Source organism: Taudactylus pleione, unplaced genomic scaffold (genome assembly GCF_031769625.1).
Source record: "Taudactylus pleione unplaced genomic scaffold, aTauple2 ptg000320l, whole genome shotgun sequence".
Classification (NCBI taxonomy): Eukaryota; Metazoa; Chordata; class Amphibia; order Anura; family Myobatrachidae; genus Taudactylus; species Taudactylus pleione.
In genome coordinates, this window is record NW_028284721.1 from 1,224,896 (window position 1) to 1,241,971 (window position 17,076).

Sequence of the window (17,076 nt, forward strand, 5' to 3'; positions counted from 1 at the left end):
TTTTGGCATGACTGAGATAATAAAACCTTTGATTTTTGATGGTTCAATGTACACAAACTTTGTCTACGGCTCAAATTATTAAAAATATTGTATAAAATTACCTTTAGGCTGTGTGTATATGAAACATAAATTAATTTAATTTCTGTACACAAACTTTGCTTGAGCAACAAAATTATTGAAAATATTGTATAAAATTACCTGCAGGCTGTGTGTATAAGGTGTATATAACACATAAATGCATTCTGTGTGTATATTGGGGTCCCATCCTAAGATATTTCATTATGATATGCAATTATTCCAAAATACGGAATATTCCATTATCCAAAATACCCCTGGTCCCAAGCATTTTGGATATCGGAAACTCAACCTGTGTGTGTGTGTGTGTGTGTGTGTGTGTGTGTGTGTGTGTGTGTGTGTGTGTGTGTGTGTGTGTGTGTGTGTGTGTGTGTGTGTGTGTGTGTGTGTGTATATATATATATAGATATATATATGTATAGATATATATATATATATAGATATATATATATATATATATATATAGTTTTGTTGATCGGCACTCCATTAAGAAAATCCAACAGCCGTGGTGCAATAATCTAGGGTACCCAAACTCACATACAGGCTTAGATAAAAGTTAGACAAGTAGGCAGAACTCCACGGATTTAATCAATAGGCATGAGATAAAAAATGGTAGCAACGTTTCAGATGCTTTAAATCATCTTTCTTCAAGGCCTTGAAGAAAGATGAATTAAAGCATCTGAAACGTTGCTACCATTTTTATCTCATGCCTATTGATTAAGTCCGTGGAGTGCTTGTATAACTTTTATTTAAATATATAAATATATATACAGTCAGGTGCATAAATATTGGGACATTGACAGAATTTTCATATTTTGGCCTCTATTCACCACCACAATGGCTTTGAAATGAAACAAACAAGATGTGCTTTAACTGCAGACTTTCATATTTAATTTGAGGGTAACTACATCCAAATCAGGTGAACGGTGTAGGAATTACAATGGTTTCTATATGTGCCTCCCACTTTTTAAGGGGCCAAAAGTAATGGGAAAAACGAAACAATCCTAAATCTAACTTTCACTTTTTAATACTTTGTTGCAAATCCTTTGCAGGCAATTACAGCCTGAAATCTGGAACGCATAGACATCACCAGACGCTGGGTTTCATCCCTGGTGATGCTCTGCCAGGCCTCTACTGCAAATGTCTTCAGTTCCTGCTTGTTCTTGGGGTATTTTCCCTTCAGTTTTGTCTTCATCAAGTGAAATGCATGCTCAATCGGATTCAGGTCAGGAGATTGACTTGGCCATTGCATAACATTCCACTGTTTAGCCTTAAAAAACTCTTTGGTTGCTTTTGCAGTATGCTTTGGGTCATTGTCCATCTGCACATTGAAGCGCCGTCCAATGAGTTCTGAAGCATTTGACTGAATATGAGCATATAATATTGCCCGAAACACTTCAGAATTCATTCTGCTTCTTTTGTCAGCAGTCACATCATCAATAAATACAAGGGAACCAGTTCCATTGGCAGCCATACATGCCCACACCATGACACTACCACCACCATGCTTCACTGATGAGGTGGTATGTTTTGGATCATGAGAAGCTCCTTTCCTTCTCCATACTCTTCTCTTGCCATCACTCTGGTACAAGTTGATCTTTGTCTCATCTGTCCATAGGATGTTGTTCCAGAACTGCAATGGCTTTTTTTAGATGTTGTTTGGCAAACTCTAATCTGGTCTTCCTGTTTTTGAGGCTCACCAATGGTTTACATCTTGTGATGAACCCTCTATATTCACTCTTGTGAAGTCTTCTCTTGATTGTTGACTTTGACACATATACACCTACCTCCTGGAGAGTGTTTTTGATTTGGCCAACTGTTGTGAAGGGGTTTCTCTTCACCAGGGAAATAATTCTTCTGTCATCCACCACAGTTGTTTTCCGTGGTCTTACGGGTCTTTTGGTGTTGCTGAGCTCTCCGGTGCGTTCTTTCTTTTTAAGAATGTTCCAAACAATTGATTTGGCCACACCTAATGTTTTTGCTATCTCTCTGATGGGTTTGTTTTGATTTTTCAGCCTAATGATGGCTTGCTTCACTGATAGTGACAGCTCTTTGGATCTCATATTGAGAGTCGACAGCAACTGATTCCAAATGCAAATGTCACACCTAGATTCAACTCCAGACCTTTTACCTGCTTAATTGATAATGAAGTAACGAGGGAATAGCCCACACCTGTCCATGAAATAGCTTTTGAGTTGATAGTCCCATTACTTTTGGCCCCTTAAAAAGTGGGAGGCACATAAAGAAACCGTTGTAATTCCTACACCGTTCACCTGATTTGGATGTAATTACCCTCAAATTAAATCTGAAAGTCTGCAGTTAAAGTACATCTTGTTTGTTTCATTTCAAAGCCATTGTCGTGGTGAATAGAGGCCAAAATATGAAAATTCTGTCAATGTCCCAATATTTATGCACCTGACTCTATATATCTAGCCTACTTGTTTAATAGTGGGTTATCTTAATTTGTTTACATGGCTTTTAGCCACTTGTTTACACATCACCTTGGTAACATTCAGTTGAGTGATGCAACTTCCGGTGCGACTGCCTTGCTGCGGCATGCACGAGGAGTTGCGGATGTCACACTAGAGGGGAGAGAGGTATTTAAGTTTGGTATTTGTTCATATTTTTGTATGTGGCTTGATAAAAGCGCTAAAAAAAGCGCTGAAACGTTGCTGACAGCTATGTCTTTGAAGTGATGTTATTTCTACAGAGTGTCGCCATTGGATTTCTTATTTGTCAGTGTTTCTCAGATGCAGAGTCGCACTGTGGACAGCATCCGGACTAGTAACTATATTTTACCTCATGAATGCCAGAATTTGGCTATATATATATATATATATATATATATATATATATATTACACATTCCCCTCCCTCACCTATATAGTAGCACATTACCCCCTGTAACCCCTGTAGTTACACATTACCTCCCTCGCCCCGTAGTAACACATTTGACATTCCCCTCCCTCACCTGTGTAGCAACACATTCGCCTCTCATACCTGTGTAGTAACACATTAATTTCCCTCACCTCTATAGTAACACATTCACCTCCCTCACTATTCAAATAGGGGAGCCACACCAACTGCCAGTGATGTTTGGCAGCACTTGGGATGACAGTTGGTGTTTGAATATGAACTGTGCTACAGCCACGATCAGTCAGTCCGGACATTGCACAGGGGGAGGAAACATTTTAGCCCTTTTCACCACCTTAGGAGTTCAATTTCGAAAAATCCTTTCTTAGTGGGTATCGACATCATGGAAGGAATATACTCCCCGATTTTCATGTTTCTAGGTCCAGGGATTTGGGATGGGAGTTGATGAGTCAGTGGGTCGGGACTGTTCAAAACAAATAATTTCCTCAAGAAATAGCTGGTAGTTCAAAAAGTCCATATGCACACAGACCAGGGATCTTTCCTGTTATCTGCCCGCCACTATTCCTGAGTAACTCTCTCCTGCCTGTTATCTGCCCGCCACTATTCCTGAGAAACTCTCTCCTGCCTGTTATCTGCCCGCCACTATTTCTGAGTAACTCTCTCCTACCTGTTATATGCCCGCCACTATTTCTGAGTAACTCTTTCCTGCCTGTTATCTACTCGACACTATTCCTGAGTAACTCTCTCTTGCCTGTTATATGCCCGCCACTATTCCTGAGTAACTCTCTCCTGCCTCTTATCTGTCCACCACTATTCCTGAGTAACTCTTTCCTGCCTGTTATTTGCCCGCCACTATTCCTGAACAACTCTTTCCTGCCTGTTATCTACCCGCCATTATTCCTGAGCAACTCTTTCCTGCCTGTTATCTACCCGCCATTATTCCTGAGTAACTCTCTCCTGCCTATTATATGCCCGCCACTATTCCTGAGTAACTCTCTCCTGCCTGTTATATGCCCGCCACTATTCCTGAGTAACTCTCTCCTGCCTATTATATGCCCGCCACTATTCCTGAGTAACTCTCTCCTGTCTGTTATCTGCCCACCACTATTCCTGAGTAACTCTTTCCTGCCTGTTATCTACCCGCCATTATTCCTGAGCAACTCTTTCCTGCCTGTTATCTGCTCTACACTATTCCTGAGTAACTATTTCCTGTAATCTGCCCGCCACTGTTCCTGAGCAACTCTTTCCTGCCTGTTATCTGCCCACCACTATTCCTGAGTAACTCTTTCCTGCCTGTTATCTGCTCTACACTATTCCAGAGTAACTCTTTCCTGCCTGTTATCTGCTCGCCACTATTCCTGAGTAACCCTTTCCTGCCTGTTATATGCCGGCCACTATTCCTGAGCAACTCTTTTCTGCCTGTTATCTGCTCTACACTATTCCTGAGTAACTATTTCCTGTAATCTGCCCGCCACTGTTCCTGAGCAACTCTTTCCTGCCTGTTATCTGCCCACCACTATTCCTGAGTAACTCTTTCCTGCCTGTTATCTATCCACCACTATTCCTGAGTAACTCTTTCCTGCCTGTTATCTGCTCGCCACTATTCCTGAGTAACCCTTTCCTGCCTGTTATCTGCCTGCCACTATTCCTGAGCAACTATTTTCTGCCTGTTATCTGCTCGACACTATTCCTGAGCAACTCTTTCCTGTTATCTGCCCACCACTATTTCTGAGCAACTCTTCCTGCCGTTATCTGCTCGACACTATTCCTGAGCAACTCTTTCCTGCCTGGTATCTGCCTGCCACTATTCCTGAGCAACTCTTTCCTGCCTGTTATCTGCCCGCCACTATTCCTGCGTAACTCTTTCCTGCCTGTTATCTGTCCACCAATATTCCTGAGTAACTCTTTCCTGCCTGTTATCTGCCCGCCACTATTCCTGAGCAACTCTTTCATGCCTGTTATATGGCCACCACTATTCCTGAGCAACTCTTTCCTGCCTGTTATCTGCCTGCCACTATTCCTGAGCAACTATTTTCTGCCTGTTATCTGCTCGCCACTATTCCTGAGTAACTCTTTCCTGCCTGTTATTTGCCCGCCACTATTCCTGAACAACTCTTTCCTGCCTGTTATCTACCCGCCATTATTCCTGAGCAACTCTTTCCTGCCTGTTATATGCCCGCCACTATTCCTGAGCAACTCTTTTCTGCCTGTTATCTGCTCGCCACTATTCCTGAGTAACTATTTCCTGTAATCTGCTCGCCACTATTCCTGAGCAACTCTTTCCTGCCTGTTATCTGCCCACCACTATTCCTGAGTAACTCTTTCCTGCCTGTTATCTATCCACCACTATTCCTGAGTAACTCTTTCTTGCCTGTTATCTGCCCACCACTATTCCTGCCTAACTCTTTCCTGCCTGTTATCTGTCCACCACTATTCCTGAGTAACCCTTTCCTGCCTGTTATCTGCCTGCCACTATTCCTGAGCAACTCATTTCTGCCTGTTATCTGCTCTACACTATTCCTGAGTAACTCTTTCCTGCCTGTTATCTGCTCGCCACTATTCCTGAGTAACCCTTTCCTGCCTGTTATCTGCCCGCCACTATTCCTGAACAACTATTTTCTGCCTGTTATCTGCTCGACACTATTCCTGAGCAACTCTTTCCTGTTATCTGCCCACCACTATTCCTGAGCAACTCTTTCCTGCCTGGTATCTGCCTGCCACTATTCCTGAGCAACTCTTTCCTGCCTGTTATCTGCCCGCCACTATTCCTGAGTAACTCTTTCCTGCCTTTTATCTGTCCACCAATATTCCTGAGTAACTCTTTCCTGCCTGTTATCTGCCCGCCACTATTCCTGAGCAACTCTTTCATGCCTGTTATATGGTCACCACTATTCCTGAGCAACTCTTTCATGCCTGTTATATGGCCACCACTATTCCTGAACAACTCTTTCCTGAATCTTATATTTCCACCACTACTCCTGAGAAACTCTTTCCTGCCTGTTATCTGTCCACCACTATTCTTGAGTAACCCTTTCCTGCCTGTTATCTGCCTGCCACTATTCCTGAGCAACTCTTTCTTGTGTTATCTGCCCACCACTATTCCTGAGCAACTAATTTCTGCCTGTTATCTGCTCGACACTATTCCTGAGTAACTCTCTCCTGCCTGTTATCTGCCCACCACTATTCCTGAGTAACCCTTTCCTGCCTGTTATCTGCCTGCCACTATTCCTGAGCAACTCTTCCTGCCGTTATCTGCTCGACACTATTCCTGAGTAACTCTTTCCTGCCTGTTATCTGCTCGCCACTATTCCTGAGTAACCCTTTCCTGCCTGTTATCTGCCTACCACTATTCCTGAGTAACCCTTTCCTGCCTGTTATCTGCCCGCCACTATTCCTGAGCAACTCTTTCCTGCCTGTTATCTGCTCGACACTATTCCTGAGTAACCCTTTCCTGCCTGTTATCTGCCTGCCACTATTCCTGAGCAACTCTTCCTGCCGTTATCTGCTCGACACTATTCCCGAGCAACTCTTTCCTGCCTGTTATCTGCCCGCCACTATTCCTGCCTAACTCTTTACTGTTATCTGCCCGTCACTATTCCTGAGTAACTCTTTCCTGCCTGTTATCTGCCCACCACTATTCCCGAGTAACTCTTTCCTGCCTGTTATCGGTCGCCACTATTCCTGAGCAACATACTTTTACTAACAGTGGGGTCTATATTCTAAGCCTTGGAGACAGATGAAATGGATGGAGATAAAGTGCCAACCATCCAGCTCCTAACTGTCATTTTTCAATCACAGCCTGAACAGTGACAGTTAGGAGCTGATTGTTTGGTACTTTATCTCTCTACACTTTATCTCTCTCCAAGGCTTAGTAAATACACCCTAAGTAAGAAATACATGAAAACAAATTCATACAGTATCAGAAAAACAAATACCTGAAAAAATATAGCTGTTCTAAAGTCTAATTTAGAAGCTGTGTACCATCTATTAGGACGTAGAGCTATTTCTTCTCGGCATCCTGGTTTAGAACATCTCCATATCTCTCTGCCTGTTAATCCCAATATCATCTCATTACCTGCAGAGCAATTTCTTTAACCGTTGTCGAAAAATAAGAAGGAATTCATTACAGAGATGGGTTATAGGAACAAACGACTGGCTCTATACTGAAACTGTCTCTGAGGTAAAAAAAAAGAAAGAAAAGTATCTCTGTAGTGTGATTGAGGAATTATCTCCTTCTCACAGGAGCCACCAGCAGCAGCGCAGGTCCACCCTGACTCTCAAGGAGACATCTCAAGGAACCCTGACCAACTGCCAGTCGCTTCCGACTGTCACTCATCACCTGACACTGTCACTGGCCTCACCACCTGACACTGTCACTGGTCTCATCACCTGACACTGGCCTCACCACCTGACACTGTCACTGGCCTCACCACCTGACACTGTCACTGGCCTCACCACCTGACACTGTCAATGGCCTCATCACCTGACACTGTCACTGGCCTCACCACCTGACACTGTCACTCGTCTCATCACCTGACACTGGCCTCACCACCTGACACTGTCACTGGCCTCACCACCTGACACTGTCACTGGCCTCATCACCAGACACTGGCCTCACCACCTGACACTGTCACTGGCCTCATCACCTGACACTGTCACTGGCCTCACCACCTGACACTGGTCTCATCACCTGACACTGTCACTGGCCTCACCACCTGACACTGTCACTGGTCTCACCACCTGACACTGTCACTGGCCTCATCACCTGACACTGGCCTCACCACTTGACACTGTCACTGGCCTCACCACCTGACACTGTCACTGGTGTCACCACCTGACACTGTCACTGGCCTCATCACCTGACACTGTCACTGGCCTCACCACCTGACACTGTCATTGGCCTCATCACCTGACATTGTCACTGGCCTTATCACCTGACACTGTCACTGGCCTCATCACCTGACACTGGTCTCACCACCTGACACTGCTCATGTGACCTACTCAGGACTAGTGCGGGCAGATAACAGGAAAGATCCCAGGCCAGGAAATGAGGGGCGTTAAAAGTAGTCTTGGTTCCAATGCGTACTGTCCACAGTAGGACTTCCTCACCCATCACATGTGGAGTGTTGAATGAGGATGGATGTAGAATTATATTGGGGTATAAGGTGGGCGCATCATAGTTTTGAGGGGGTTGGGTATGGGATCCCGGCTGTCGGGACGCCGGGTGTCAGAATACTGACACTAAGAGGTAAGTTCCCTTCCCGATGCTTAAACCTAACCTCCCCCCCCCCCTAGTGCCTAAACCTAACTTCCCCCTCCATGCACCCTTAAATCTAACCTTCCTCCCTTAGTGCCTAAACCTAACCCCCCCCCCCCCCCGATACTTACTTTTGGGATTCCGTCCGGGCAGCTGACTATGGGCCTGATTCAGAGCCGTTCGCTATTTGCGGTCGTTCGTTCAAAAACAAGGGGTGGCTATTCAAATGATCCGTTCGCAAATTGCAGTCTGTTCACACCTCTAAGTCTGAACGAGCGAGCAAAACATACGCTCGTTTATTTGTTAAAAACGCCCCCTGGCCGCTCGCACCATACGTCATGTCCGCTATTTATTAGATTAATCGAGTACATCGACCAGCATATGAACTGCTCGCTATTCTTGTGGTTGGTTTTTGCTACCACAATCTTGCGAGCAGTTCTGGCTATAAAATAACCCAGTGACGTGGTCAATGACGCTGCTGTATTAATTATGCACACCCATAAAACGCCCGTTTTGACCTTTAAGCACGCCTGCGTTCGGATCTCCACTCCCCATTTTCAAGCACCTTCCCCTGTTACCACCCACATACGCCTCATTCTGTCACTCAAAATAGCAGGCATTCGCTATATTGCGAGCACATGAATTTCGGCCGCACTGACTGGTTCGCGCATGCGTATAACGATCCGTACGCATACGCAGATGGGCGAACATCGCTCGGAACGAGCGTACTGCCGCTAGCGAGTGGCTCTGAATGAGGGCCTATATCCCGTTTTGTGGTGTAAGATGGATGTTTTACAATAATGGGGTATAAGGGGGGGGGGTTGCATTATTATTTTGGGGTATAAGGTGGATATGTATAATAATATTGAGGAGTAATGTGACTGTATTATAATAATAATAATATTGGGTTGTAAAGTGGGTATATTATAATATTAGGGTGTAAAGTGGATGTTTAATAATAGGTGTGTGCGCTATATAAATAATTGATAATACATAGGTGACTGTATTATAATGATGTTGGACTGAAAGGTAGGTTTATTATAATATTGGGGAGTAGCAGGTGTCAGTACATACAGTCCTCACCTGTACTGCTCCAGTAGGGAATGAAAAGAAAACTTCAATAATCAGACCTTTCGCTGTCAATCTCTTTGTCTTCAGTGAAGGAGCCATTTTCCGTAGGCTTTTCGTATGTTAGTAATGGTTGTTGGTCTCCGCAAACATGGCCGCCTCCGACTAACTTCATAAGCGCGCCCGGTGACACGTGTCTGAGAAAGCTGAACCGGCTCCTGCCCGGTGATGTCAGACGTGCTGCGTGGGGATTCCGGAGGATTACCCATCGTACTGTGCGGGAACATGGCTGCATGGAGGTAAGATGAGAAGGGGTCTATCCAGAGAACGGGGCGAGATGTAGGGAGGAGAGTCAGGGATGGAAAGAGGTTTTCGGTGCAGGGTGTCAGGATGACGGGGGTATCTGTGCAGGGTATCAGGAGGAAGGGGGTATCTGTGCAGGGTATCAGGAGGAAGGGGGTATCGGTGCAGGGTGTCAGGAGAACGGGGTTGTCGGTGCAGGGTGTCAGGAGAACGGGGTTGTCGGTGCAGGGTGTCAGGAGAACGGGGTTGTCGGTGCAGTGTGTCATACGGAGGGGATAGTAATGAGGTGGCAGTTAACATTGCAAGATGTCAGGAGGGGTGGAGAGTGCAGTACATCAGAAGGAGGGGGGCTGTCAGTGCAGGGTGTTGGGGAAAAGTGGGTGTTAGGAGGTGTGCGGGGTGTCGTGCAGGGCAGCAGGAGGAATGGATTGTCAGGAGATAGGGATTGTTGGTGCAGGGCATCAGGGTGTGTGTGTGTAGGGTGGGGCTTTTTGACAATGCAGGGTATATTGGGTTATTGATGCAGGTTGTCAGAAGGTGGGGTGTGTCTGTGCTGGGTGTCAGGAGGATTGGGGGTGTTGGTACAGGGTGTTAGAAGGTGGGGTGTGTCTGTGCTGGGTGTCAGGAGGATTGGGGGTGTCAGGTGTGGTGTGTCTGCAAGGTGTCAGGAGGTGTGCGGGGTGTCGGTGCAGGGCAACAGGAGGAATGAATTGTCAGGAGATAGGGATTGTTGGTGCAGGGCATCAGGGTGTGTGTAGGGTGGGGCTTTTGACATTGCAGGGTATATTGGGTTGTTGATGCAGGCTGTCAGTAGGTGGGGTGTGTCTGTGCAGGCTGTCAGGTGTGGTGTGTCTGCAGGGTGTCAAGAGGATTGTGGGTGCAAGGTGTGAGATGAAGTGGGTTGTTAGTAGGGGACTGTTAATGCAGGATATCAGGAGCACAAGGGGGTTAATAGTGCAAGGAATAAGGAGGAGGATAGTGTCAGGCGTAGGGTTGCTGGTGTAGAAGGATAGGAGGTGGGGCATTGTTGATAGTGGGTATCAAGGCTTGACACGGTGCTGTTGTTGGATGGGTGTCAAGAGACGGTTGTTGGTGCTGGGGTGTCAAGAGGAGTGTGTATCGGTGCAGGGTGTCAACAGATTGGGTTGTGGGTGGGTCTCAGGAGGAGAGAGATTTCAGGATACAGGTTGCTGGTGTAGAAGGTTAGGAAGTGGAGCGTTTTGATGCAGAATGTCAGATGGTGAGGGTGTTTTTAGTGCAGGGTGTGAGAGGGTGTCATGACTCGAGACGGTGGTGTTTATGGATGGGAGTCAGTAGGAGTGTTGAGATGGGCTTGTTGGTGGGTGGGTGTCGGGAGAAGTGGCGATGTTGGTGCAGGTTGTCAGGAGTAGTAATAGCAGATATTTGTATGTAGCAGAGAAATTGGCACCTTGGGTGGTACACTGCCTTTATGGACCCAGAGGAGTATCTTGCTGCTCTGAATATAGAAGTGATAAACTGTCATCATTATACTTCTGTTGTCGGCTTCTGTAACTCTGGTGACCTGAAGGGCGTTAATTAGACTGAATGGAACTCTAGAGCCTCAATAACTCCAGAGAGACAGAACAGACAGTGAGGAGGTGGAAGAGAAAGTATTATAGCCTGTCCCCTATAAACTGGCATCTTTCACCCCACTCTGTATAACGTCTGTTCCCAGGTGCCGGATCCTTCGCTTTTGTCATTATTACATTGTCCCTCTCCCCAAATCCCGCCGGCTCCATCAGCTGTGGGATTATAAACTGTGCACCTACTGCTTAACATGCAGGCATCCTGTTATGATCTCCATGTTAAAGTTAAGTACTGTAACATGGAATAAATAGTGTGTGCTCTATGAGGAAATAGCCACGCTGTGATGAAAGTGCACAATTCTCTTGTTAATTTGCAGATTGCTTTTTACATCCCATTTTAGATGCATTAATATGTAATTTCCCAGTCCAGACTTAATGTGTGTGTATTTGAAGGAGCAGCAGCACCTATATGTCTATCAACTTGTACTTCGGAATGAATATCACTACCACAGACTGGTGTATAGGAACTCTTAGTCAGGGCTGTGGAGTCAGACCATTTTGGGTGGAGCCAGTGTCGGTAGAAATGTACCAACTCCAGCCTCAAAATAAAAACTTGTAATATAAATATCAGTGATCATGTTAACACATGTACAGGGGTTTGGATGAGTACTTATCATGGCTCTTTTTTAACAAATCATGTAGCACTGCAAGCAAGGTGTGCAAATGCATATATATATTTTTTTTTTTTTTTGCTGGAAAATACTGTATGATTCACATTCTGCAAGCACATATTGCTCAGCTCTATAATTACACCGCATTTTAGAGTTAAGCTCGTTTTTTTTCACTCCCCCCACCCTGCAATACTAAATGATTTTTCCACCCAATTAACCCTCAACTCTAAATCGGCTCCAATGTTGTTACAGATGAGGATTTAACAGCATCATGCATTATTTACTGAAGAATTTATGACAGTGAAATCATGTATTTTGCTAAACAGCAGGAGGACAGACTGAAGACTTTAGCAGCTGCAGAACAGTCAGCAAGGTGGGGCTGACAATACAGTTCTGTTGAAAACAACATGAAAATGAAAACTGTAGCTGCCTGCCATTTTACTGCAATAAGCGTGTTACTACTATATATTAATATACATTTGCCATTCATGAAGGAGTCGTAGTCGGACAATAGTAAAATAGGAGTGGAAGGTTTGGCATGCCGAATTCACAGCCCTAGTCGGACGGCTGTATACGAGCAATAAACACCATTCCGATTAAATCTATTTTTTGGGAGTGGAGAATCTGCTCCACTCCCCTATTTAATAGAAGTTAAAATACGGATATTTTTGCCATCTTTCTGAGAATAAGATGGATACGGAAACCGCTTTTAGTAGACCTAAAATAGAGGTATTTCTCCTGGTCTCAGGTTTAACTAGATTACTGTAGGATATATGTAGTCCAGTCCGACAACAAATAATGGAATGAAAATTTTTTATTTATTTGTCATCCAAGGAGCGTAAGAGTAGTCACACAGTTTCTTTAATACAATAGACCACACGATTATGGTACTTGACCACAGGTGAAAAATGACGCGTTTCGTGTGAAGTCTGCCCACTTCATCAGACCAGATGATTTTACATGGTAGCCTTGTAAGTGTCAAGCTCTTGGAAAAGAGTTGTGCTGTTTTGTAGAAATGTATCCTCTGTTGCAGAGCGTTCTCTCGTGTACTGCTTGGCTGTTTTGCCTGATTCCCGCTGTAAACTGTGATCCTACAGATAAGCGCTGACACATTAATCTGTTCCCGGCTGTCCTGTGTTGAAGCAAGGCCCTGACTCCATCCTGAACCAAAGTAATCAGTCAGGAGGAAGTAGCCATAGTCATCAGCAAAGAGGTGCTGCAGCAGCTATACCAACACCCAAGAGTAAGCAGTTCTAGGTGGTGGTGGCAGTGACCACCCTCCTTCAGCTAGTGCGGAGTTGGCACTCATTTTGATTGGTGGTGGCGTGCTGCCAGTAGGGGAGGTCCGTCATGGCAGAGGAACCCCAAAACCACAAATGTCCAGTGGGAAAAGACAGGACAGCCGGAGTGATCTACCCCTGTCACATACAGTATATTATATCTGTTCTCAGCACAATACACCACATCTATCTCTGTACATTTGTGATTCAGCCAGTTACTTGCTGAATTTAGTATAATTTTTTCTATAGCTCTGCACCCAGCGATTACTGACTGCACATATAGGGCTCTTCTCCTTTTATCCATTGTCTGCTGTTGTTTCAATAGAACCTGTATATTTGAAATGAGATGCCAGGTGGGACTCTCAGCCTCTCCTATACACTGTGCTGTGTTTATGTATCATGTAGGTGTGCTCTATCTTGAGGATTGCGGCAGTGGGGGAGAATTCTGTCCATGCGGCGCTTCTCTGCCTTAACAGGACGGTGACCGGATAGAGACGGAATCGGTAAGAAAACGGGGTCTGTACTGTACGTATTACCAGCATGTAATAAGCACTGCAGATGAGCCGTGCAGCTAGAGCTCTGGGCAATGAACTCCAGTGTCTGGCGAACATGCACTGGATGAACATGGGGACCGTGTAAATATTCCAATCCCAAAATCATATTGTAATCCCGGGATTCACAGGCTCTAATTTTGGGATCCCGGAATTAATATTGAGCCCGGAATTAAGAGAAAAAGGGGTATTAAAAGCATTATATTTTTAAAAATTGTTTTGTTTTCCACCCATCCTCCCAGCCATTCTCCTGTCCTCTCTGCCATCTTTTTCCCTTCTCCTGTCCTTCTCTGCCATCCCTCTCCCCTCTCCTGTCCTTCTCTGCCATCCCTCTCCCCTCTCCTGTCCTTCTCTGCCATCCCTCTCCTCTCTCCTGTCCTTCCCTGCCATCCCTCTCCCCTCTCCTGTCCTTCTCTGCCATCCCTCTCCTCTCTCCTGTCCCTTCTCTGCCATCCCTCTCCTCTCTCCTGTCCCTTCTCTGCCATCCCTCTCCCCTCTCCTGTCCTTCTCTGCCATCCCTCTCCTCTCTCCTGTCCCTTCTCTGCCATCCCTCTCCCCTCTCCTGTCCCTTCTCTGCCATCCCTCTCCCCTCTCCTGTCCTTCTCTGCCATCCCTCTCCTCCTCTCCTGTCCTTCTCTGCATCCCTCTCCCCTCTCCTGTCCCTTCTCTGCCATCCCTCTCCCCTCTCCTGTCCCTTCTCTGCCATCCCTCTCCCCTCTCCTGTCCCTTCTCTGCCATCCCTCTCCCCTCTCCTGTCCCTTCTCTGCCATCCCTCTCCCCTCTCCTGTCCTTCTCTGCCATCCCTCTCCCCTCTCCTGTCCCTTCTCTGCCATCCCTCTCCCCTCTCCTGTCCCTTCTCTGCCATCCCTCTCCCCTCTCCTGTCCCTTCTCTGCCATCCCTCTCCCCTCTCCTGTCCTTCCCTGCCATCCCTCTCCCCTCTCCTGTCCCTTCTCTGCCATCCCTCTCCTCTCTCCTGTCCCTTTTCTGCCATCCCTCTCCCCTCTCCTGTCCCTTTTCTGCCATCCCTCTCCTCCTCTCCTGTCCCTTTTCTGCCATCCCTCTCCTCCTCTCCTGTCCCTTTTCTGCCATCCCTCTCCTCCTCTCCTGTCCCTTCTCTGCCATCCCTCTCCTCCTCTCCTGTCCCTTCTCTGCCATCCCTCTCCTCCTCTCCTGTCCCTTCTCTGCCATCCCTCTCCTCCTCTCCTGTCCCTTCTCTGCCATCCCTTTCCTCCTCTCCTGTCCCTTCTCTGCCATCCCTTTCCTCCTCTCCTGTCCCTTCTCTGCCATCCCTCTCCTCCTCTCCTGTCCCTTCTCTGCCATCCCTCTCCTCCTCTCCTGTCCCTTCTCTGCCATCCCTCTCCTCCTCTCCTGTCCCTTCTCTGCCATCCCTCTCCTCCTCTCCTGTCCCTTCTCTGCCATCCCTCTCCTCCTCTCCTGTCCCTTCTCTGCCATCCCTCTCCTCCTCTCCTGTCCCTTCTCTGCCATCCCTCTCCTCCTCTCCTGTCCCTTCTCTGCCATCCCTCTCCTCCTCTCCTGTCCCTTCTCTGCCATCCCTCTCCTCCTCTCCTGTCCCTTCTCTGCCATCCCTCTCCCCCTTTGTGCCACCTCCTCCAGTCTGCTACGCTACCCCCCCTTGTGTCACTTATGACCTGTTATCCTCCCACACCCCTGCTATTGTTCTCCCTCCTCCCCTTTTACTTACCGCATTGTCTGGTCCTCTCCCAAGCTCAGCTTCAGTAGAAAATGTGGAGTCCTGTAATGTGGCTGCTCTCGGTCACTGATTGGCTGCGTGCAAGCCCCTCATTGATGATGTCCCTGTGCAGCATGCCCCCAGCCTATCCATGACTGAGAGCAGCTGCATCATGGGACTCCCATCTATTCTGTGGGCAGCTGGGAGAGCCTGAGAGGACTGGACAACGCAACTGGAAACAAGAAGGTAAGTATCTTCCCACTGCCCCCCAACTTAATCCACTGTGTTTTGATTCCCGTAATACATGGGATTTAATGATTATATTCCCGAGTACTTTTGGGACTCAAAAACATAAAGGATTGGAATCCCTGGGACCGTGGTAGTCCACCAACAGAGAACACAGTAGGGCATCCAAAACTGATGTAATTGAAGCTTGGTCTTTGTGAATTGCAACCGTCAACAATGAAGGTAGTGTTGGGAAGTCAGAATTAAAGTTGGGATAATGTCCCTCAGTAAAATGTAGTGGTACAAAGAATGCCTTCCGTAATCCTGGTCAGAACGAAGCCAAGGGTCTGGTAAAGCAGGTAGTCAGGGCAGCGACAGGGACTTTGGTGACATCACAAGGTACAGGGTTAATAGTAACTGGAAATAAGAGCTCTCTATTCAGCATACTCGAGGTTAATGGTGTAGGTGCAGGAAAGGTCGAAACTGGCACTCGTGGTCAGGAACAATCCCAAGGTCTGGTACACAGGACAGCAACAAATGAGAATGCCAGACATCAGCACTATGTATATAATAATCTGTCAACCTGGTGCTTAGTGCATCATGTTAATATAGCATCTGGTGCCAATAATGATGATAGCACAGACAGTACAAAGAGTTTGTATGTAGATATCCGACAAGGCAACTCCAAAAGCGCCAGCTCAAGGATGCCTCGTCTCCAGCCTTCCCATACCAATAGCGTGGGTACCCAGTTTACATCAATCATACTTCAGATTTCAATAGAACATTAAAAAAAAAAAAAAACACTTTAGATACAACTCAGCATTTCATTATGGAAAAATTAAATAAACACATGAAGAAAGCACCGATCTGCTTCAGAGATGAATTTGCATTCCGCAAATAACAATAATATAGGTAGAGCTGGTGACTGTCCCTGTGTATGTTCACCTGCACTTTTGCTATCAGCGCTAACAATAATATACTGCAGATTTGCTAGATGCTCACAGATTTGCAGTATATTATTGCTGGTAGCAAAACTCTTTCTGTTTGTATACATATATTGCATTAGTATTGCCACGCAGCTGGTACCATGTACAATATGGGTAAAACCGAGCACAGGCATATTTCTTTTCTGTTTTGTTTCAAAATGTTGCCTACTGCTATCATGACTGCTTCCAATCAAGGCTATAAAAGGCCTAGATTGCCGTGGCTCACAAGTCAACCCTAGTCTAGATGTGACTCTCAGTACCTGAGAGGTGTGTATTTAACTGCAATATAATAGTGTGTTGGGCATATGTACTAATCAAAGACTCGCCCGTGCCCAGAGAAGATCTATATATCAACTCGCATTGTGACTCTACTTAATGAGACTAGTCAGCTACCTCTTTCTGTTCCCAACTATTCTATTACTAACCCTCTCTAACTTTCTCTCCCTACTTTCAACTATTTTATCATTAACCCTCTGTAGCATACCTGACCTGGCTCCCTACCATCCTATCACTAAGCCTCTGTAACTATTGTATTGCTAACCCTCTGCG

At 46.1% G+C, this 17,076-nt stretch overlaps 2 protein-coding genes across 4 annotated transcripts in view; one reads left to right on the forward strand and one right to left on the reverse strand.

The window, feature by feature from the left end:
* The window catches only part of DLK2 (delta like non-canonical Notch ligand 2), a 100,033-nt gene extending 90,727 nt beyond the window's left edge, over positions 1-9,306 (reverse strand). The window contains exon 1 of the mRNA XM_088442977.1: positions 9,289-9,306. The gene's annotated coding sequence lies outside the window, so the exon portion shown is untranslated. The remainder of the gene's footprint in view (positions 1-9,288) is intronic.
* A 160-nt stretch (positions 9,307-9,466) lies between these two features.
* The window catches only part of TJAP1 (tight junction associated protein 1), a 34,655-nt gene continuing 27,045 nt past the window's right edge, over positions 9,467-17,076 (forward strand). Inside the window, exons 1-3 of one of the 3 annotated variants that reach the window (XM_088442995.1) lie at positions 9,480-9,572; positions 12,892-13,037; positions 13,480-13,577. The gene's annotated coding sequence lies outside the window, so the exon portion shown is untranslated. Of the gene's footprint in view, positions 9,573-12,891; positions 13,038-13,479; positions 13,578-17,076 lie in introns of all 3 variants that reach the window. The other 2 variants (XM_088442994.1, XM_088442997.1) reach the window with 2 other exon arrangements.